Consider the following 23,195-nt stretch of genomic DNA (forward strand, 5'->3'; position numbering starts at 1 on the left):
AGTGTTTTGGCTAACTCTCAGATTTCTGTGAAATCTCTTGGCCCATTCTGATGAAATCTGTTTTGGTTTCGATCAAGGTGAACGTAGAGCCATTGTTCTCTTGCCTACTTTGTTACTCAGAAAGGATTGATCATCTGAAATGTGCTACGGTGGTTGTATGGAGAATTTCTTGGGTCTGCAAAGTGTCAACCACTACCAGGTGTTTTTTGATGGAAAGTTTCTTTTTCTAGCTGCTTGTCGTGCTTAGCACCGTGCTGCCAGGATTTCACTGAGAACAGCCCAGGAAGGTGCAAGCTGGCTAGCAAGCATTCATTCAGCCTTGCATGCTCTCAAATACAAATGCCATTGAGTGCTCCTTTCCACTCATCCAGCTGCTAGGAAGGATATTCTCTCCACCTCAAGCCATCACTTTACACTGCAAATCAAAATTGTTGTTTTAAATTACATCACTGTCATTAAACCTGCTGGTGGTGCAAATCCCGAACAGCCATGCCAGGACTGAGCACATAACTGTGTGATGAAAAGAAGATGTCAAGGTGTGGATGGAAAGGGTTAGTTTACTTTACTGAGAAGGACTCCAGGTGAGTGCAATTGCCCGCTCTGGGACTGGCTGTACAGTGCTTTTCATTGTCACAGATGGTAGGTGTTAGATGATGCAATGTGTACGGTGCCAGACAAATTACTTTTTTAGCTCATTCCTCTGGAAACAGGAGGGGAATCTGAACTGGATTTCAGTGCAAACCTGGAGCAGGAGCTGCAAGCTGCAAACCCAGCTGAGACTTAAGCAGTGAATGGGCCCAGTCTTTCAAGTGAAGGCAGAGACTTGCTCTGGGGAGAGGGAATTACACAGAAATTGCCTGGAGTTTGGAACAAGTCCATGTAGTTTTAAATTAAGCTGTGGATTGGGGAACACTCTTATTCAGTGGATGTAATGAACCTAAAAGTTGGAAAAGCCTGCTCCTAAATGAAAGCCTTGATACAACTCCAGCAACCGCTACGACCAAAAGCGTTGAAATGGCATGGCAAAAGTTGTTCTCATAGCGCTTTTAGGCCAAGTGGAAATTAAAAGCTGGGGGTGGGGGGCTAGTGGAGACAAGGGGTTGGCTGTGGGGTTTTAATTTTTTATTTATTTATTTTCTTGCTTCCCACTCCCGAGCAGTATTTCCACCCTATCACTCCCGTGTCAAAATGGCAATCTGGAAGTCAGCGAGGCCGAAGTTAGAGCTCTCCAAACTCTGACAGCCAAAGGTGACCGGGGCAAAAGCTGCGGGGGACGATTGTACCTGCAAAAGCAGCTGAGCCCCGCACCGGCCGGGCTGTAGGGCGAGGTGCCTCTCCCTAGGTGATGAAGAGGAAGGCAAGCTGCCGGGGCTAACAAGGGACCCTCGGGCGAGCCCCGCTGCAGCAGCTCCCCGGCGCGCTCCTCCCGGGGGAGCTGCGGAGAAGCGGAGAGGAGCAGAGAGGAGCGGTTCGGTCCCGTCCCGCCCCCGTGCCCGCCCATCCCGGCCCGGCCCGGCCCATCCCGGCCCGGCCCGGCCCGGCCCAGCCCCGCGGCGGGGGCGAGGCTGCCCCGCGGGTGACCCGCCCGGCGGGCGCGCCCCCTCCGCATCACACGAGGGGGCAGCGCGGCCGCTCGCTCTGCCCCGGCGCCCGCCTGCCTTCCCTCCTCTCGCCGCCTCGCCGCAGCCCGGGCTCCGCCGAGTCAAAGCGCGGATCAGGTTCCCTGCCTCCAGTATAAAAATCTCGGCGAGAAAGCTCCGGCGGGAGAGAGAGCGGAGCCGGCGAGCCCGTCCGTGAGGAGCGCAGGGACGAGCGGCGGCAGAAGCGGCCGCTGCTCACCGGGGACGGTCGCGGCTCGGCCCTTTCAGCTGCGGGAGAAGAGCTTTTTGCCGCCCGAAGTAAGTCCGAGGCAGCGGCGGGCGCTCCCGGGCTCTGCCCGAGGGATGGTGCCTGCAGCGCTCGTTCCCCGGCGGCAGGGTGGGCAGCGCTTCCCCCCGTCCCTGCCGTGGCTCCGGGACACTTGCCCCAGCAGGACTCCGCAGAGGGTGACCGGCCAGAGGGGCCGTGGGGCTGGGTGGGAGCAGGGGTGCGCCTGAGGGGGACACCTGAGCCCCCGGAGACACCTGGCCGAGGTGCCGGGTGAGTCTGGGAGTGCCCAGGAGCGGGAACGGGACCGCGCTTGGCCGGGCGGCGAGCGCTGCCGCGGTGCTTCGGTGCCTGGAGCGTTTAAATGCCAGCGCAGGGGGAGAGGGACAGCGGTGGCCGTGGGTGACGTGACCCAGCGGGAAGGGCCGCAGGGTGTTCGGGCAGGTCCGCTTCGAGACCACAAAAGGGCGGCGGAGCGCAAACCCCCTGCGGGTCCCAGTTACCCTGTGCCAGGAACGTCCCGGCTGGAACTCGGGAGTTTAAATTGTGCCTTCAGACCGAGCGCTTCAGCTGATGTTTATCTTGGGACTTTGCCTTCTCATCCCTAATTTACTCCAGGTGAAAGAACTAAATCTAGCGAGTGCTGATAGATCTATCTGAAAGTGCTGCCGTTAGTTTGTGTCTTCTTCCTCGGGGGGGGATAGGCTGGGGGAAAATCTGAGTTAACAATGGTGAAAACACAGGTTCCTCTTTGTTGAACGTACATGTTATTCTGCAAATGTTTCAGGTCTCCAGCCTCGGTGCTTCTAACTCCTTACCCTCGGTGCTTCTAACTCCTTACCCTCCTTTGTAAAAGTACAACTTTCCATAGGGGAGAGGTAGTCTCCATCCTGCGGGAGCTTATCTGCTCCTTCCCCTTCCACTTGGCTGTTGCACCTCTCCTCCACGCTGCCAGTGCCTTTGCCTTGGTGCTGGATGGCCACTGCACTTTGACTTGGCGGTGCCCTCGGGAGCTGGCTCCTAGGATGCACACCTGAGGGACTGCCTGGTTCTTGGGAGCGCTGGGGAAACATTTGTGACAGGAGTTAAATCTTTCTCTGCCACATAACCCTGCAGCTATGGATAGTGGTGTTTTAACTGGATCCTGCTTGCTTGCAATGACTTGCATTACAGCAGAGGAACATTTGACCTGTGGCTCATCAGCTCTTGAGTCGATGTCCTTTCCTTGTTTCCCTCTGGGCACTGATTTTTGATCTTTTAGCAAAGCTCAGCTTTCTGAACAAGAAATAAACGATGTGTGTAATTGACTGTATTAGGGAGAAGGAAGGGAAGGGATGAAGACAGAGAAAGAGAGAAGGAAAGTAAAAGTTGTTATGAAGAAATACCTGGGTTTTTATGTGTTCTGAGCAGTGTTCTTGAGCTGATTACAAAAAAAAAAAAAAAAAATAATGTTCCTGTGTGTTTGTTTTGTTTTGGTTTCCTCCCTGAAAAAGAATAAGAATTAAAAAAAAAAGTCTGAACTTTTGATCATTAGAAATAGTTTGAAGGGGAAAAGGAACCAGTGTATTTGTGACAGAATTTGTTAATTTGCTGTAGGAAAGAAAATTTGGGAGTGATGGAGAGGGTACTTCATCAAACTAAAAAAAAAACCAACCCCAACCCCCCGTACCTGACCCCAAAAAGCAGCAAAACCAATTCCTGCTGTATAATTTAGCAACTTTTGCTAAAGTGAAGGGAAGTGGAGATTTAATAAACTCCTGTCTCCAGACTGAGCTAAACTCTTCAGTGTTCTTTTATGTATCGAGCTTTGGGTGAAACTGAAGGACAGAAACTCACCAACTTTACTCCCGAGTCAGCTCTTGGGTGGGGAAAACGAGAAGCCAGCAACAAACCTGTCTTTTACAAATGGTAAATATTCATTTATAGTGTAGAAGTGGCCTAAGAAAAACAGGTTTTTTGCAGTTATCCAGATGTCTGTCCCCAGTTATTTGAGATGCAGTCTGTGGCTGATGCATCCTTGCCAGCAGAAGGTTTGTCTCACTATAGGATTACAAAACATAGTGCTGCTATCCCAGTACCATATGCCTGACACTGGGGACACTTTGGAAGCTTATCTTATTCCTGACACAGCTCTACTGGTGGATGTTTTGTGTAGATTAATCTTTCTGCCCCAAATGTGAATATTATTACTTAGTGGACTTCCAGCGGTCGTGACTTCGGCAAGGTACTTCCTTGACATGTCCTCATTTCTTCTTGATCATTCTGGGAATGGTTGTTCCTGACTCCTTAGATAACAATTAAAAATAATTCTTTACAGAAGCTCTGAAAATGCACCCATTTAACTCATACTATTTTTTTTTCTCTGTGTGTGTTTGTGTGTGTCGGGTTTTTTTGTCAAGGAAAATACAATTTATCTAGTGTTGTGGTATAACAAGTGTTTTAGTGTAAGACTAGGGCATTAGGGATGGAGCTGGCATGGCTCATTGCTTCTGCTCTGTTCAGGCCCCCTCATTACCTACATTCCCAACTGTGGTGTTTTCTGTGGGAATTGCTCTTTAACAATGTATGCTTTGCCTCGATATTTACAACCTCTTGCTGGTCAGCGTATCAAAAGCATTTTCATTTAGAGGATGCATTTCAGGACTTTAATTGAGGAAATCTCTTTGTTCCAGGGCTCCATAATAAACCATACAAAATGCTGTCTTTGAACGAAGTAGGTCACTGTAACGCGTGCACACACAGAGTGATTCTCATCTGCTTAGGGGAGCCACACTCGCTTGAGCCATATCCCTGGTGAGCTTGTCCCTGATTTATCCTTCTTGGACTGCCTTGTTCACAGGGAGCTTAGGCTGAAAATTCACTGCTGGAGGTCATTCTCCATTCTTGGCATCTCTGGCAGCCTTAAGCTTAAATTGCAGCCTCATTTTCTATCCAATCAATACCACTCTTATGTCACTGAGTTTCCATGGTGCCCCCAATCTTCTGTCTACATATTGATGTCTGACAGCAGGAATGGCATTCTGTGTCGCTATATATACTTACCAAACCTGTCAAAACTATTTAGGCTCTGTCGCACTAATTTATATCCATATCCTGATATTATTTGTATCTGTTGAGCTTTGACTGATGGAGCTTGCTGCACTAAGGAATCGGCCCCAACAATGCGCTCCAGGGATGGCTCAAGGGATGGATGTTTTGAGAAAGGGGAAAAAGACTCTCTTCTAGAGTAGCTGGGGTAGTCTAGAATCCTTTGAGCACAATAGAGTCATTTTGAAAACATCCAAGTCTCAATGGCTCCAAGTTAATGCTTTGGAAATCATTCTTCATTGTGCTGCTCTGAATGCACAGAGGGTCCTCTCCAGTGGAGCCGTGGGGAGGAAAACAGCAAAGTGGGCATTGTCAAGTGCTCACTGTGTGTTTGAGGGGAGTTCGGGGAAATGTGAGTTAGTTGTCTGACATCAATTTCTTCAGCAGAAGCACTGTGGAAAAATGGAATTAGAGGAGCCAGCAATGTCTTCTGTAATGTGGATGTTTTTGTTTTACTACAATAACCCGCAGAGCAGAGTTGTTGCATAAGAAATGGTATGGCAGTGTCTCTGTGGACTGACAGAGCAGCAAGGAAACCAGATGAGAAAAGGCACATCTTCTGTGTATCACTGAATTTCAGGGTACTGACTTCTTGTTACTCGTGTCAGCAGTGTTAAGCAGTAAATAAAGACCATATCAATTTTTTTTAAAATTCAAATATGCTTTGAAAAGTGTTGATTTTAGATTGAGCAGAAGTGGTCATCAGCTGAAGATCTCTTTAATCCCACTACCTTTAACATGAGCTTGATCCAATCCATGAAATAAGAGCTGGCAGTCAGTATGGAATTCACTTAATATTTTTCTTGTTCTGAGTTGCCAGAAAAAGTGATCTTGTGATGCCAAGTTCGTCAATACCTTTCAGACTCTTTTCAGGCTCCTACAGTTTTTTCCCAAGTGAAAAATAAGGACCTTGAAGACTTAGAAGGCCCTGTTGCAGGTGGTGTATTAAAGTAGTTCAGTTTGTTTTCAGCAATGGTTCACCTTACCATGGTAGAAAGGGTCGGCAGGACTTCACCAAACTCTTGGCAAATGTGTCTCATCTTCTTTTATTCCAAGGAACAGAACCACTGTGCCACTTCGAAATATCTGGCTCTACCTTCTGCAGTGGCACTGTGATGATTTTCTTATTTTTTAACTTTATTTGCTTCCTTGTCTATATGTGTGGGAGTGACTTTTGCAAAACTGCAGTCGTCTTGCAGGCTGCTTTTTCATGTCTTTCAGGCTGAAGATTGAGAGAACACAGCTGTAGGCAGCTTGATGGGAGATGAGAAGGGGGAGTGGGAATGTAATAAAAGAGAGCTGTATTACTGATAAAGCCAGGGGATTTTCACCCTCACCATCCCTCCACTCCAAAGAGCCCTTCCCAGCCTTCCCAGAATGGCACATTCTGGACCTCTTGAGGTGAGGAGATGAGCTAACTATATCTGAGGCAAAATCCAGTTCCATTACATTAAGAAAAACGTATTAATGTGTTATTTTGGGCCTTAGGAGCACATTGCTTGGCAAGTGCCACTGATTACATGGCAGCTGCAACAGAGGGGTAAAGACCTTTAGAGCAGAAGAGGGTTACAGGAGTTGGGTATTTTCAGATAAAAATAGTCTTTGAAAATAAATAGTGCTTGGGGCTCCTGCACACTGCCATTTAGCAAAGTTTTAAACTGGGCCTTTCTCCTTTGAGGCCTGCCAGCACCATTTCAGAGCTCATTAAATGTTTCACAAGAGCATTATAGAAATCTTCCTTCCTCATTAGTTTCTGCACAGTTTCAGCATAGCTTGGACCTTGTAAACATCCCCTATTTAGTTGTGGATGAAACCATCATCAAATGACTGTGGGGAGGGAAGAGAAAGAGGAGGAGTTCTCCAATACCCCAGTCTAAATCTGTATTTTGACACTGGTCTGCAGGTAGGTAGATAACCACATAAATGAAACAGAATTTTTGCCATCTTCAAGCAGTATTTTTGGAGGAATTCCCTATCTGTACAAAAACTCTCAAGAGTAAAACCGGACAGAACAATTGGGAGGGAAGACAAAACTGGATGGGCTCTGCTTTCCTTCTGAAAGCCTCATCTGCACACCTGGGCTGATGCTCAGATATTTTAGGGAGGCTGGTCCAGCTGAGTGGAGACAGGCACAGGACTATGAGGAGGAGCTAGACTGTTTCTTAGGCTGGAGTGCAAAGTTGGTCTTCATCTTCTGAGCTCATTAAGGCACAGAGACAACTCTGCTGTTGTCTTCATCATCTGACTTTGCTAATTGCATCTGTCTGTTGCCTTTTCTGTCCCTAAGGATTAAAAAGGCAAGAAAACCAGATATTTTGACTCCGTAGGTATGTTGGAATTGAATTCCTTGTGCATTGACACAACCACTAAATACATAAATATCTGTGGGAGCCAGAGTGTCCCTGCACAGAAATAACTGAATTAACTTCTCAGATTCAGTTCCAGTGGATATCAGGCACAGAACTTGTTTTGTTCTCTTTTATTTTTGTGGTTTTTTTTTTCCTCAGAGCCATGCAAACAGTGGCATTGGTTTCACAACCAGTTAAAGATGATATGGCTCTTGCATTTAAGGCTTCCTTGTTTCTACTGGATCACTAGAACAACAGATTCCTTTATGTATGTATTTATTTTTTAGCTCTACTCCTCACACATCATGTATCTCGAAGTGCAAAGGAGCCTTAGTAGTGCAATGCAAATGTATGCACCCATCTGTAGCCAACAACAGAAGGCTCACAGTCTGTAGCATCTTTTTTTCTGTGATAGGAGCACCCAAAATGTGCTTGATATGTTGTGTAAAGGTATTTGTTGTATCAAAAACTTTGTTTTTAAAGATAACTATTTTAGGTGTTCTGGTTTTTTTCTTCTTTTTTCAGCAGCTTTAGCATGTGAGCAGCAGTGGGAAGAGTGGCATTGTCTCAAAATGCCCATTTTAAAATTTCTGTATTGCTCATTGAGGCACTTTGTCAGATGGTAAGGGATGGAGCTCGTAAGGAAGGTTTCTTGTCTTTGGAAGTAAGATAGGAATTGATTTAGAAATAGCCCTGGTAGAAAGATGGCAGTTCTGATATGGTGGTGTATGTGCAATGGTGCTACAAAGTCACAGCTTGCTTTCAGACAACCAAGCTTCTTCCATTTCAATATTTAGTTCTTTTTCAGCTTGCTAGAAATAATATTCTTCCTGTCTAGGAGAGATTAATATTTAACCAGGCACACATCCTCCAAACATTATTCAGGCAAAGTTGATGCTTCAGCAAGAGCTTCATCAGAATAAGGAATATATAATTCAGTCTAAGATTTAGAAAGAGTACCTCCTCCTTTGTTTTGGCAACAAATTCTTCAAAATAAGACACAAATGCATTATTATGCTGCTAAATGGTTGTGACTCTTGTGCTTCTTGAAGCAAAATCTCATTCCTTTCGTTGAAAGTACCTTTGGAGTGAAGCATCTTTTTGTAAATTAGAGATATTAGATTGTTCTGGTATTCTGCCTTAAATCTGATAGAAAAACACTTTGTTCCTTTATTTCACACAATAAAAATTGCATGTTTAAAAGTAGCCTCCCTCCACCCCCTCCCCATCACATTGAACAGAAATAATTTGAAGTTCTTTTTCTGCCTAGGATAGTTCCACCTGGAAAACCTCTAGGTTTGTTTTTTTTTTTTTTTTACTGTAGGGATTTAGGTTTCTTTCTGGTGCTGAAAAGCCCCTGAGATGCCGTGGTTGCTTCCCAATAGCTTGTGCCACCTGAGTGCCTGGTTGTTTGCTTGGATTGCTGCCTTCCCAGAGGCCAGAGAGATATTTTCCTTTGTGCAAGAGTCACTTGCTTTTATTAGAAGCCTGTCTGGCTGCAGCTGATACGCAGTAGGGACGGCTGGATGGAAAAAATCTACTAGCCAACAGATAGGATTTTCAGCAGTCTTCCAAAAATGCTGCGAGCTTTGATTCAGGAACTTCATGTCATTTCACTTAGTAAATCCTCACTTTGCTAAGCTGTGCCTTCAGCCCGTGTTTCTTGTCCGATTTGCGCGTTGTCAGACGCTTTTGCTAATCTCTGTAGTTGATGTTTGCTGAAGTGATTATTTGGCAGGAGCGTGCGAGCAGGCGTGTGTGTGTGTGTGATTGCTGTTGGCATGGCAGTTGGTATGATATGGCATTAGCATACTTGTTCTGTGCTCTGGGCCTCCTCCTCTTCTAGGCTTATTTGTGCAGCAGAAGGACAAAAAAACCCCCACAAACCAAATCAGAAAGCCCATGTGGGAGCTGGTTACGGTACAGTGATCCACTGGCCGGTTCGACCAGAGATCTGCAGAGTTCAGGGGAGCCTGAAGGTTGCTCTCATTTTCCTTCTAGTACTAATCCCAAACAGACCATCCACCAGCAGAGGATTTGTGAAGAGCTGGCAGGGATTATGGGCTGCCTAAGTAGGGGTATCTGCATTGAACTGGGTCTTTGCTGTGCTTGCTAATACCATGGGAAACTGTATTTATGGGGTGGTAAAGAAGAAAAGGCAAGCTCTTCTCCCTTCTTATTTGTTTAGCTCAAGAGTCTGGCATTAAATGGGTTTTAGTTTGCATTTTGGACTCATTAATATTGAGTTGTCCTTGGGATTATAGGTGTATATGTTTTAAGAGGTGCCATTCTTTCCATCACTTCCAGTTTGAGCTGTAGTCTGTGTGTGTCTTGTCCATTGCTGGAGCATCTTTATGGGCTCTGAGTTACCTCACTGAGAACAGGGGGATTTACTTAGACAAAGTAAATAGTGCATGTGAAATCTTTGCTTGATCGTGCAAACTTCATTTAAAAGTTTCACATAATTAGTGGAAATAAAACTCTGATGACATAATGTGTTCAGGCCCATGGCCTTTGTGAGTGGGTGGAATGAAAGCTCTTGTGAAAAGTTTTCTATCAATACATTTACCATGGGGCCTTTGACAGCTTCACTTGGTACATTTCTGGAGACCTGTTTAAGCATGAGCTGCTCTTCTCTTTATTTATTTATTTATTTATTTATTTTAGTAGAGTCAAGCTAATGATGAGCTGGTTTCTCTTCTACTTTCCAATATAAACTGCTTCTGTCAGTCCATGTTAATAACCCTACCTTTCCAAGGCAGAGTCTGGGCCAAATGGGTGCATAACCCCTGGCCAAACCTGTCCCTGAATGGCAAACTAGTGCTGTGAAGCTTCTCAGCTTATCCTGATAAGAGGTGGAGGCTTCCATCTTCCCACTGGGATCAACCCTTGGTTTTGTCTCTGAAGGGAGAAATCTTCTGGGCTTAGCATCTGAAATGTTTTGTAAAGTTGGCTGAAATCAGAAACTCAGGAGAGAGGGGAACATTTTCTTTCTCTGTAACTACCTGGAAAATTTGCCATGCTTTCATGATGGAAAAAGAACATCAGAAGTTCAAAAAGGGATAGGAAAGTGAACTGCCTGTTCTTACTCATAATATTGATCCAGAAAAGTTACTTTGAAGCTGCTTTCAGAAACATTTATAGGCACTTCCAGCATTTTGCAATGGAGTTAACATTTACAAACACCTCCTCTTTTTTGGTGGAACATGTGGTGTCCTACATGTTCCTGGCCTTTCTTTGGCTGCTTCTGGGTGCCCAAATACAGCACCTCTGTCTGGTTTTCCTAAAGGGCGAGAGCTTTAGGGAACAGTGGTAGGTTGAACATTGCCACGCAAGAAAAGGGCTTAAAAAGGAAAGGTGGCATCTTACAGCATCTCCTTTGTTCATTTAGTTGCAATGTACTATGTTTTAGTTTGAATTATTTATGACTCTGTCTGCAAGTCCTTTAAATAAGAGCCCCTCTTTCCTGTGCTAACCACAACCGTGGGATGAGTGGGTATGGCAGGAGTGTGTTTTTATAGAGGAACAGGGAGAGATGTGTAGAGACTTTGCCCTGACATCATGCTTTACACACACCCCAAAAGCAAGTCTCTGCTGGGAGAAACTTGAAAAAATGTAGGGATGCATAGCAAAAATGTGTTAGATAACTTTAGAGCTACCAATTGTGCAACATGTACTGTAAATGACAAGTTCACATCTTTATGCATTGACACTTTCATCATGTGCAATGAGGCTCTGATTCCAGTTGGGATTTTACCAACTGAGATTTCTCAAGCAATTGTGGGTGGGAATTTCTTGTCTTGTTTAAACTGCAACAAACAAAAAACTCAGAGCAGGAGAAGTCTGTGAAGTGTAAATTATCTGTCTTAAGTCAAGAAAAATTGAGGTTGAAATGTTTCATCTAAGGCTTATCGAAATGGAAATTTTTGTGTTACTGAATCTGTGATTTCAGGTCAGTGGAATTCTAGCTTGTATCTGAACATTTCCAGCATTTAATGGGCATTGAGAGAGTGGGAACAAGAACTTAGCCTATGTATGAGATAGATTGGCTACAGAAAGCTCTTCATGATGCTCTGTGATGTCCAGCTCATGCTCTTCATTAGGGCGTTTTTATGATCATGATGTCTCAGAAATAAGTGCTGCAGAATGCAGCAGTGGGCAACAAGGAGCATTTTCTCAAGTTTATCCTTTCCTGATCCATTTAAAATTTTCTTCAAATTGTACCTTTGAGAATTAAAAACTAAGTGTAGTATTTGTAAACATTTTAAACAGTTGCAATAGTTACAAGTTATTATAAAATTGTCTATTTATTAAATAATTGGAAATGGTTGAAATAATTTGTAATTGTTATTTGCCATTATTCCTACTATTATTGTAGAATTGAAAAAAAATAGAAGTTTTATTTCAACTTGTGCATGTCCTTTTCATTTGCTTCATAGGACAGGGTGTTTTGATATTTTTTTTTCTTTTTTCTTTCTTTTTATTCTCCCCTTATAATCGTAACTTCTGTTGCAAAAAACATTTTACCCTTTGATCAGTGCCCTTAGCAGAGAATAAGCTTGGCTTTCACTGTCTGCTGCAAAGTGTGATTGTTATGAAATGAAAGGGATATTTTTTTAATCTCATTTGTATCTGTCTTCTATTCCTTCAGGTTTAAAAGATATATTCTAGGTCTAAATGCTTTTTGGAGTAGAACAACTTCCAAGCTGCAGCTGCTGATCCCAGGTGAACTCTGGTTTTCATTGCTCAGATTCCTTTATGGTTCTGGCTTTGCTGCCTTGCAGAGCTAAACCACTGAAGGCAGAAAGTGCTTCTGTAGCAGCAGCTGGGTCAGTCTGTGAGTTAGGCCTGGCTTTTCCCTCTCTTCAGTCCCATTATAAAAGATGTGAAAGTTGATGGAAGAGCAGGGGTTGAGTTCTGTAAAACTAGGCTTCTGTGCATTTCTTAAAACTCTTTGGAAATGGTGTTCATCTTCCTTGGCTTTTAATGTGGGTAGATCTGGAAGGGGTTTTCCCCTAGGCAGATAAGCCACAAGCAATCTGTTTAGGTTTTGAAGATCTATTTTCATTACTCTGAATAGCTGAGGTTTCCTGAATCTTAATTTTGAATTCATGTGTCTATAATGTCCTTATTTTCATAACCTCAACTTGTCTCTTCTTTAATCTCTCTTCTATTTAAATAGTGCAGTAGGTCACCTTTCATAAATATTACACATTCTCTCATGTTTCTCATTTTCAGTAGCCTTTTACAGCCCCATGCCTAGTTCTAAATCAACAGAATATTTCAGGTTTTTTTATTTCTGAGCTTAAAATTCATGCCCTTATTTTAGCAGTCACACTTAGTTGAAATTTAACCCAGCATTTTATAATTTTAATTTCCACAGTCAAACTTTTTTTTTTTTCATGTTACAGCTGACAATTTTAGAAGTGCTATTCCAAAGTTTTGTCTGCTCTGAAATGACTCTTTTGCTAAGCCCAGGGATGTGACATCATCTGTTTTCAGAACTTTTTTGATGTCTAGAAGTTAGTTCAGTAGTGACTGGTCTATAGTGGAAGCAGATAAATAAATATATATATATATTGTTTGTTTGTGGGTTTTTTTTCCCCATTAGATTTCAATATGTCTGTGGTGAATTTTTTGTCCAGTTGCCTGGATTGTGAGACCAAGGACCCCCATACTGTGGGGTAACACCACATTATTTGGGTACTGTGTTTTGTGGCCTTGTTTTCCCTTCATTCTGTCAGATACTTCACAAATGCCTTCTGCAACACTGATCCTAGGCAGGGTGCTAAAACGTCTCCCTTTTGTATGAAAAAAATATTATTGTTATCTTGGGAGTCTCTGTTGGCTAATATTGAAAGAGTGACAGTCACCTCTTGTCCCAAGATGACAAAGCTCTCCTAACAGTTTCTAAGTCTCTGGAAATCTGAACAATTTACATCTGGTAAAAAATAGCCAGGATATGTTTTTGAAACATTTTTGTAGGTTAGTGAGTTGTCATTTGGAGGTTATGATTTATCAAAATGTGCTTTTTTAGACTTCTCTAGTTTGTGGGGCTCCTATTTCAGGCTAGCTGGTTTACACTTGCCTTTAACTGACTTTTCTCAGCTCTGGAAATGCAGTTTAGTGCAATCAAATTTCTCAAGTAGTTTCTTTTTTTCATTTGCTCTATTTTATTTCCTCTAACTCTGTCTGGCAGTTCTGCCTCAAGTTCTGTACTTGTATAACCCTGGGGCATGCCTCTCCCTTCCCTGCTCTGAAGTGAAAACTGGAGCAGGGGAGCCATTTGACTTCTGTGCAATCCCTCTTCCTGCCCTCTCTGACTTTGCATCAGGGCAGTCTGCAGGACCCACTGGCTCTTCTGGAGTCTCCTGTGTGCTAAAGGAATGCCTCATTACTTTGTCACTGTGCATTTGCTTCCTTGTTCTTCAGCCTTGCTCCTGGACCTCTTAATCTCCATTTTAGATCTCACCTGCCAAAGTTGTTCTCTCATATTAGTTTCACTTGGGCTGCATTTCCATTTTCTTCCTCTTAAAGATATTCTGTGAGTGAATAAATTCTTAAATTACATTTGCAAAGTAATTTTGGGGTGGTTTTTTTTTCTGGCTGACCAGAAATATCATCAGTATGATTGCACTTTGGCATCATTTCAGAGTATCTATGTCATCCTTGGCATGCTTTTTGAAAGGATGGATCTCAGGGAGCAGAAAGAAGCGAGTCCCAGGGTCTGTGATTTTTAAAACCTGGTTCTCTTAGCACTGATAGTGACCTCCCAGTCATACACCAGAATCAGGCAGTGACTGTGGTGTGAAGATCTCAAATGACTGTGAGAGAATTCTATGTTTACATCCTGTGGAAATGTATCTGAACTGTTGCAGTCCTCACTTTAGAAATAAGTCTAGAAACAGCCCTAATTCCTTAATCAATTCTTTTTCATTGTTTGGGGCTTACTCTTTGTAGATTTTCCTTCTGCAGTCTTCAAACTAACTGCTATCATGTGAGTTGGTTACACTGACAAGAAACAGTTTATAAAAACTATTACACTTTCACCTTTATGGAAAATGGTAAGGCCATCATTTGATCACCAACTCCTTCACATTGATCAGCCCTGCTCCCAGCTGGAGGCTTGTCTGTTACCACCCTCAAAACTGTAGCTCAACATTTCTAGTTGGAAACTCTCCCCTCCTGTACCTCCCTGCAAGGAAAGCCTGAAAAGTCCTATTTGTCCCCCTGACTTCTTCCTCCTTAGCTGCTATGTGAGCAATATTGTATGTTTTTGCCTTTTCAGAAGAATTCCCTCTAAGCATTTTAACTGAAAGCCTGATCCGAAGTATCTGAAGGTCCACCAAAGTAACTAAATATACATGTAAAAGTAAATGTATATATTTATATAGGCTCGTTGTGATTTAGATTGGCTGCATAATGTAACAATTTTTGTGCTCCTGCCTTGTTGGGGGGGATGTTTTTTGTTTTTCTGAATTAACAGCTAGGCAAACTGTGCTCCAGGAAGCTCTTTGTGGTATTAGAAATGTGAGCTAATTACACCCATGTACCTCTAATTTGTTGCCCTGATGCTTTTCAGCTGTGGCAAATGGATAAGTGCTTGAAAACCAACATGTTGTCAGAAGTGCAATGTCCTGTGCAAACTACCCATTTTCCCTTAAGTCTGACTGTGTTCAGTTTATCTAATGCTGACTTAGTCTACATGCATCTCACAGAAAATTATTTTAATATTAACTTCTCATAGTAACATTTATACTTCTAAAATGTTTTTCATTTAACTCCTAGAATTATATATATTGTTTGCAAAAATGATGTTTATTCTCTTCTCTTTCCCCCTTTCTGATTTCTGTTATGGAAAACCAAGTCTTAGTAAGTTGAGGTTGTGGGTACTTTAATGTTATTGCCTTTTAAGTATGGAATTCCAAAGCAGCTCTTTTTTTGAAAGAGAGGAAGCTTTTGTTTCAGCTTTCATTTTGGAGCTATCCTGCATGCTCAGCAGTGGTGGGGAGGGCAGGGCTTGGACATCTGCCACAGTGCTTGCTCCTCAGCAGAGGGTCATGTGCAACCCTTTCCCCAGGTTGTGTTCCTGTGCACAGATGGAATGAGAGAGATGGGACAGTAGTGTCTTATCACTAGCTGATGTCACCACAAGCAGTCTTGAAACATCTCTGTGCATTTTTTTTTTTCTATTTTGATGCATGCCAGCATCTTTTTAGCAGAAGAAAATCAACTTATGCAAGCATATGCCGAGAGCAGGAAGAAAAGGCTATTTGATCAGGAAATGGGCTTGTCTTTAGCAGTTGGTTTTCTTTCTTTGTGCTACTGGAACAAGATTTATAGCAGCGATTAGTGATCACAAAGGTCACCCAAGCCATTTTGAATTCATCTCTCTAGAGAAAAACATCTGTAAAGGAGTTTATGAAGAGGAAAGAGGCAATTGTGAGCCTGAGCTGGGCAGCACCAACACGTTCTTCCTTTTTAGCAAACTGGTGTTTGCAGGTTGGGTGCGCTGCCACTTGTCAGCCCTGTCTCTCAGCATTTCCATATAAGCCTGTTAACTGGATTGGGCTGGACTTAAGAAAGAGCTCACTCCTAATCTTGATGAGCTCAAGTGGCTTTTATGGAGGGTGCTGTGCATGGGCACAAGGGCTTAGTGCTCCTTGTCATCATGTGAGTCGCTAAATGCGTTACAGGTCTTGCTGTGACACACGAGCACCAGGAGTGGCAGAAGCCAACTGAGGCTGCAGATAACCTCCTGCTTCTAAAGGTGGGGCTTTTATAACATTGTCCCACCGTGCCTCTGAGTGTGGCTAACGAGGGAGTGACAACAAATAGCTTTTATGGAAAGTCAGTCATTGTTTAGGTGGAACCTGAGGAAGTAGGTGCCTGGTTTGAGTGGTGCTCCACTGTGCAAGGGCTTTGGAAATGAAATGACTTGGCCTTTCTGAATAGCACACCTGTGCCTGACATCCAGCTGCTAATGCCCCTGTGCTGAACTGCACCTTTAGAGGGTTTGTGGGGGAGGGAAGAATTTAAGTTCAGTGGAAATGTTGTTGTCATATGACAGGTAGAAACAAGGACTGCCAGCCTCCTGGCACTGGAGTGAGCCTTCAGCTTGGTCTGGTGGGATTGGTCTGTGGGATTTGGTGGCCCTGTTAGCCCAGCAGTGCCAACTCTGGTGCTCAGCTCATGCAGCGTCCATGACATTGTCTTATGGTGTGCTTTCCCATGTGTGTGCTTTGCAGGTTTCCAGCAGCTCTGTGAGGTCCCAGAGAAACCTACCATTGATCCCATGCTCCTCTCTCCCTGTGTGTGGTGGAGCACACAGCATGTGTGTATAACAGGCAAACCACAGCAGCCGAGGTCAGGAGAAGTCAAAAGGGTCTGGACAATTGCAGTTTCTCTGCAATTGAGAGAGTTTTTCACTGTAAAATGGAGCACACTGTCCTTTGGGGTTAATAAAATGTGCACTTAAAAAATTTGGAACCTATGGTAGCAGGAGACTGAGAGCAGTTCCTATTTGCTGCCAGGAATGCCGAGTGTTCATCTCTTAACCCAGTCACTCCAGGACAGCTGAGCTCTACCTGTGGTTTGTATGAGCTGTGTGGTGCACAAGGACTGACCTAGTTACTGTGTGCTTTCAGTTTTGGCACGTTTTGGTGTGAGAGTTTCCAAGTGGGAGTTGGGTGCAGTGGCTAAAATGTGCTTCAGCATCTGCCTCTTTGGAGGCTGGGCTGGTTTGGAGCTGGGGAGGCTCCTGAAGAGGCAGAGACCACTCAAAACATTTGACTTTGTGATTCCTGGAACATCTACCATAGCTGGAAAGGCAGATGAAGATGGTGTCCAAGAAAGGACCAAAGAGGATTGGTTGCAGGGGGCTCTGAACCTGAGGAGAGGACTTTGATGTGCTATGACAAACCTATACAGGACATCCTGGGAAGCTCCCTGGCCTAACATTGATTGGGAAACAAGCTGCATTGTCCTGCTCTTAGAGCCTTTTTCCAGAGCCAGTCTTGGGACAGCTGTTGGGATGGTGGAGCTGGGAAAAAGGGCTCTCACAGTGTGGGGAGCAGTGGATGCTGCTGGTAGTGATTAAGAAATGGTGTGAGTGCAGGGACTCCAAGGACTGCAGTAAGAATGCATCTTTTTTTTTTTTTTTTTTTTTTTTATCCTTGTGGCCAGAGCAGAACTGTGAATACAGAGGAAGTGCTGTAGGATTAGACATGTTCTGATGGAAGACCAGGGCAAGAGAAATGAAATGATGCCCTGTGAAATGCTTTGGCAGAGTTGTGTGTAGGAAGATTACATTTTGCTTGTGTGCAGCAAACTTGATGGAGTTAATAGTATTTAATGCTATTATTTGGGGTTTTTTTTGAGGTTTTATTTTCCTCTCTTTTAAGTAACGTATTTCATCACATAAAGGAAAACAAAGTATTATTCATATTCATATTCATATATGTAGTACCTTCCAGGGAATTGGGAGGAATCCAGTGAAGTTTGCAGTTGACACAGATTTATTTATCCCTGGCTGAAAAATCAGTTCCTGGATGCTGTGGGACAGTCCCCAAGTGTGGGAATTCAGCACATCACTACGGATGTCCAGAGCTACCGAGAGAACCCTTGGGGGGCTCAGAGGTCTTGGAATGTTGCCCAAAGTGCCTGGTGGCTTGACTTTGATCCCTCTAGGGAAGTGCCACCTGCATATGAGGATATGAGAATCACTGGGGTTTAAATAGTATAGAAATAGTATAATTACAGGGCAAAACACAGGTTTTGAGATTTTGGTACAGGGGGTTATGGAGACAAGATGGAGGAATTTGGGCCTGTCTCATGGTTCTTCTTCCTTCTTCATGTCTTCCATTTTCTGTGTGATGTAGATATTTTTGATAGGTTCTTGGTGAAGGTACACTTGCTAATAAGAATGATAAGTGTTGGGAACAAAAGGTAAATAAGATTTACGTAGTTTTTGTTATAAAAAGACACGACTGCCCTGTGGGCGGTCAGAGTGTCTTTGGCTGCCTTGCTGGTCAGAGAGAAAACTTTGTAGATAAGAAATAATAAACAACCTTGAAGACCAAACCTGAGAGTCCAGCCTCGTCCTTTGGAGCCCGATCGGAGCGAACCCATCTCACCCTTGTCTGGGCAGATTCAGACAACAGCCGGCCCGGACACCCAAGCAGGCGTGTGATTGGGCTTTAGAAAAATTCCAGCTTCTCGTGTCATACTGGACATTTCAGGACGTTTTTAAAAGCTGGTCATGATCTGTATGATTGTTCTCTCCCATTCTCTTTCCTATCCTAATTACTTTTACTGAGCCTCGAGGAGAAATCCCATCACAAAGTGTGTGGAGTCTCTGGATCTTTTACTGGATACAGAGTTCAGGCTTCCTTTTGCTCTTCATTGGGAAAAAGGAGAAAAAAAAATCTATTGCTGAAAACATATTGGGTTAAGAAGACAAGAGGTTAAATAATCACACCTTGTGGCCCTGGAATATAAGGATAAGTGGGTGTAGTATCAGGCTGCCAGGGAAATCAGAGGCAGAGCTTCTTCAGAGACGTCTCCAGGCGTGAGCTGGCTGGTCTGGTGGCAGAAAGCTCGCAGGCTCTTTGAGGAGTTGATGTGATGGTGCTCCTCAGAAGCCCGGCTGTTCAATAGCGTCCCTTCCCCATTTCCCAGTCCCAGGGCCGCCCCAGATAAAAGCTCCGGCGAACTCCGGGACCTTGGATCGGTCTGGCGAAGCGCAGCCAGCCATTGTCAGTGCGGGTAATTCACACCGTGGCCACAGAAGACAAAATGGATCTTGGAAACAAATGTGGTGGTGGGGGTAAACCCATCAATCATGTGAATGCTGCTTTACAGTAATTCACAAGTGCAGCTTTTCTCTGGAGCGGGGCTGGCCGGGTCCGATCAATCCCTTGGCTCCCAAACGGGTCTCAGCAGGCAGCAGCTTGCTCCTTGTGGGTTTGTATGTACATGAAAGCCCACTTTATATTAACTCTGTGGAATAGTATTTTTCCCTCTCTCTCTAAACCCCTTAGCACTAATTCAGTGTAATTATACTCACTGAATGCAGTACTGACAGCCCCACTCCTCCCCCTTTCCTGTCAGGATATTTGCCTAAAAATCTCTAGATGAAGAAAATCCAAAACAACGATGGGATTCTTTGTTCTGGCCTTCTGCAGAGGTTTTTATTATTTTAATGTAACCCGATGGTCATGCTTTCAAGTATTTTCCTTAAAGCTGAAGACTGAAAACACGTTTTAATTTATTTCTTTTAAAAATTAATGAAGAATTAGACTGTAGTCTATAAGGAAAATGTTAAATATTGCAAAAGTCATTACTAACTGAGCGTTGGAGTAATTATTAACAGTCTGAGGCTGCTGAGGACCTCTTTTTACCTTTCTGTGAACAGGGAAAGATGTCAGGAAAAGGCAGGGAGCCTCTTTCCACCTGTTCTTTTTTGTGTGTAGGTCTGTGTCATAGTGTTGGGTGACATTTTCCCTGTCGTGTTTCAATGCTGAAAATAATGATGCCAGTGGCTTAGCACAGCGTGTTTTAGTCCTTCCTATCTCTGTATGTATGAATGAAACCTATGTAGTGGAAATTTCTGGAAAGCAGTGCTTAAAAAGGTTTTTAGGGGGTCACAGGAAGCAGGAATTGGCAGATGAGCTAAAACCAAATCTTAGGCATATGCCTGAGAGGGTCAGACCATGGTGATGATGGGAACACCAGGATAAGGCATCCTGTGTTGGTGTCAACACTTTCAAAAGATGCAAAATAAAAAAAAACGAAAGGAAAGGAAAAACTCTTCAGTAAACTAGTGCCTGAGAAAGTTTGCTCTGCAGCTTAAAGAGCTTAGTCTGCCTGACAAACTCAAGAAGAACAGATAACCACATTATAAATATCTCCTAGGGAAGAAAAATTACAAGTACTGAAGGCCTCTCTTAACTTGCTGGGGAAAGCTATGATAAGAAAAATTCAATTACAAACTAATTTACTATATTACAGTGTTGATGGTGCAAGGCAGGATGATAATTTCACAAAAGCTTTCCTTAGAAGGCAGTGGATCTCTCATCTTACAAAGTGTAAATGGCAAATGTGGAGTTGTGGATACCAGAAGATTGGTACAAGGAGCTAACTTGGGCCTTTTGCATAAGGACATCCATTTTGTCTTGACAGAAGAGTTTTTCTCAGCTTCTCAGGGGTGAAATGTGGGCAGGTCAGGGAAGCAGAAGTTGTGTTTTGAAAGATAGCAAATGTGTCCTGCTTTAGCAAGTAATTGAGTTCCCTTTTTAACTGTAATATGCAAATACTGTAATTTAGGTGCCAATTTGTTTCCTACAAAGGCTGTGACATGTTGCAAGTCACACCTCTTGTGTTGCCCTTTATCATATCAATTTGTAGCTTGGCTCCTGTAAACCTAGAGAAATGGAGTCAAACATCATGAGAAAAGCAGAGGGAACAGAGAAACATGCATCATAGAAACTGAAAGGGCTGTGTCAGGAGGTCAGCAAAGCAGAGAGTTGCTTACCCTTTCCTTTATAGACATATTTTGGTTGTTGGTAGTTTTTTCTGTCTTCTTTCTGTTTTTTCTCCTGCTCACCTTGTCTTTTTGGAGTGCTAGCTAAGTGCATGCTTTCCTTTCCAATCAAGAGATATTTTCTTGACAGCAGACAGGCAGGCCACAGACTTTATTCCTGAAATCCAGGTCCTTGGGCACAGCAGGTCTCCATCCAAGCATTATCTTCCTCTCTTCAAACCTCACCTACATGAAGCCTCTTAGAAAGATGAATGTGAAGGAGGAAAAACATGCATTTTTGAGATAGGTGGATTGTGTTTTGGTGGGGTGGAGGAGGTGTCAGCTTCATGGGCTTCCTTTGCCCATGGGAGCATCACATGCTTTTCTGGTCATGTGGATAAGCCAGTTCTGTGTCCAGAATCAAGGGAGATGCTGATTTTCCTCTCATTGAGAAGAAGGAAGAAGCTTAGCAGCTTTGAACTCCAGTTCAATCTGAGCACTGGCTGTAGCTATAATAAATTGCTGGCTTTATTTAAGAAGATTGTGGAACATCAAATACCAAGCGGGATTTTCCCAAATGGGAAAATTTGTTTTTTCCTCTCTCTGAGAATGTGGAACCGTGCCAGTCCTTAAATTGTGTAATACAGCTTGGGTGGGGAGGATAGGGGGCAAGGGAGTAGAAGCTGTAAACCTGTGCCTTGGAGCAGCCTCTGTTCTCTTTGCCCTGCTTTGTTTTACACAAGGACCATTCTCCCCAGTGAGCACTGGGAGCCATCAGGACCCTTTTGTTTTGTCTGTGTGATTAATTTTGCCTGTTTTGATGATTGTGTTGATCTAGTAGAACTATCTGGTGATTCAACTTCAGGAGGATGAAACTTAAGGCTGAAAACTTTAGATAGAAGTGCCAGGATTGGGCCAGCCTGTGTTCTGTGGAGCAGAATTACTTTCTGTGGAAAGTAATTTGGATTTCTAGAGCTGATATTTATTCTCAAGCTTTATGCAGGTTGCTCCTCCTGTTGCTACAAAAAGTGTTTTCAACAAGTTGTGTTGTTTAGGCCAAGGGATCTTAATTTTGAACTTTTTTCTGTGAGCAGTTGCCTAGGTAGCAAGCTTCCTGGCACAGGAGAGGACATTTGTTTAAACAATACACACAATAGGTGTTACCTGAGCCAGATAACTACAGATGAGCAGGCAGCTTGATGAGATTGGAAGGGCAGCAGTAGATACCACAAACAGAGTCACAATACACCACGAGCTGTTCAGATTAGCTCCTAAAATCCTTAAACAGACTTTGCTGAACTGTGCCTGGTTGAATTGTTCTCTCCTGGGACGCTGTGTTTGATTTGTGTTGCTGACACAGAAGAACCATCCACGCTACCTTTTGAGTGATTGTGAGCTGCCAAGGCTGAGAGTTCAAAGCACACTGAACTGGGGGAAGGCAGCCAGGAGCTGGTGCTCTCCATGAACAGATGGTGACCCAGAAAGCTGTCTGCTCAGCAGTGAGTGCTTAATGACATGCAGGTGTCCTTCATGTTTGGTGCACTCAAGTTTTTGAATTTACTGTAGGAAGTTTCTTTGAAGACCAAATGAGGCTTCCCACCTCTGCGGAGCCATTTGTGGCACAATTTGCTGCTTCCAAAATCTGTCTGTTTATGTTAAACAGATGTGCAGCACAGAGCTGACCTGAGCTGCCCTACAGCAGGAATCAACCAGAGACAGCTTCATTCAGGACAATTCAAAGCCTTAGCCTGAGGCCACCAGAGAGAAAAACCATTTAGAGGGTAACTCTAAACATTACTGATATCTGTTCTTAGCAGCAACACAAGTTTGTTGGGCCAGAGCTGTGTGTTGGCTCTGTGTGGAATAGCATCATCCATCGTCAGCTTTTGCCGTGCCCTGAACAAACAGTGATTTTTAAAAATTTTTTTTAGAACTACCAAAAACCTTTCCTAAGTGATCTCTTTCTGTTTGCAAGCCAGCTTTGAATAGACAAAGCTACATGGAGGTGGGGAGAGAGGAAGAGATCTGTGGGTCAGAGGGCTGGGGAAGATGAGGCCGGGTGTGAGGATATGAGGAACATCACTGTTGGGTTTCTTGGTCTCTTTCCTTTCCCCCTCAGCTGTGTTGCAGTGCTCTCTCCCTTCTGTCCTCAGCCTCTAGCATTACTTGTAGCTTTTCCACCTCAGCAGAGCTGTTTCTTGTGAAGGACAAGGCACAGAGGGGTAGCAGCAATTCTGCGTTGTGCCTTCGGTGCTGGCATCCCTCTGTAGTGGGATGTGCCTCACCAGCTTTAACAGGCAATACCTGTGCTCTTGGCAAACCTTTGTGTGTTTGGAGGGATTGAATCCCCAGTGACAGGGCATGAAAGCAAA

At 43.8% G+C, this 23,195-nt stretch overlaps 1 protein-coding gene across 1 annotated transcript in view; it reads left to right on the plus strand.

Annotated features, from left to right (window-relative positions):
- The first annotated feature begins 1,572 nt into the window (after positions 1-1,572).
- Positions 1,573-23,195, plus strand: part of PTN (pleiotrophin) — a 78,819-nt gene continuing 57,196 nt past the window's right edge. Inside the window, exon 1 of the mRNA XM_084206908.1 lies at positions 1,573-1,898. The gene's annotated coding sequence lies outside the window, so the exon portion shown is untranslated. The remainder of the gene's footprint in view (positions 1,899-23,195) is intronic.

Source organism: Fringilla coelebs (genome assembly GCF_963513975.1).
Source record: "Fringilla coelebs genome assembly, chromosome: 5".
Classification (NCBI taxonomy): Eukaryota; Metazoa; Chordata; class Aves; order Passeriformes; family Fringillidae; genus Fringilla; species Fringilla coelebs.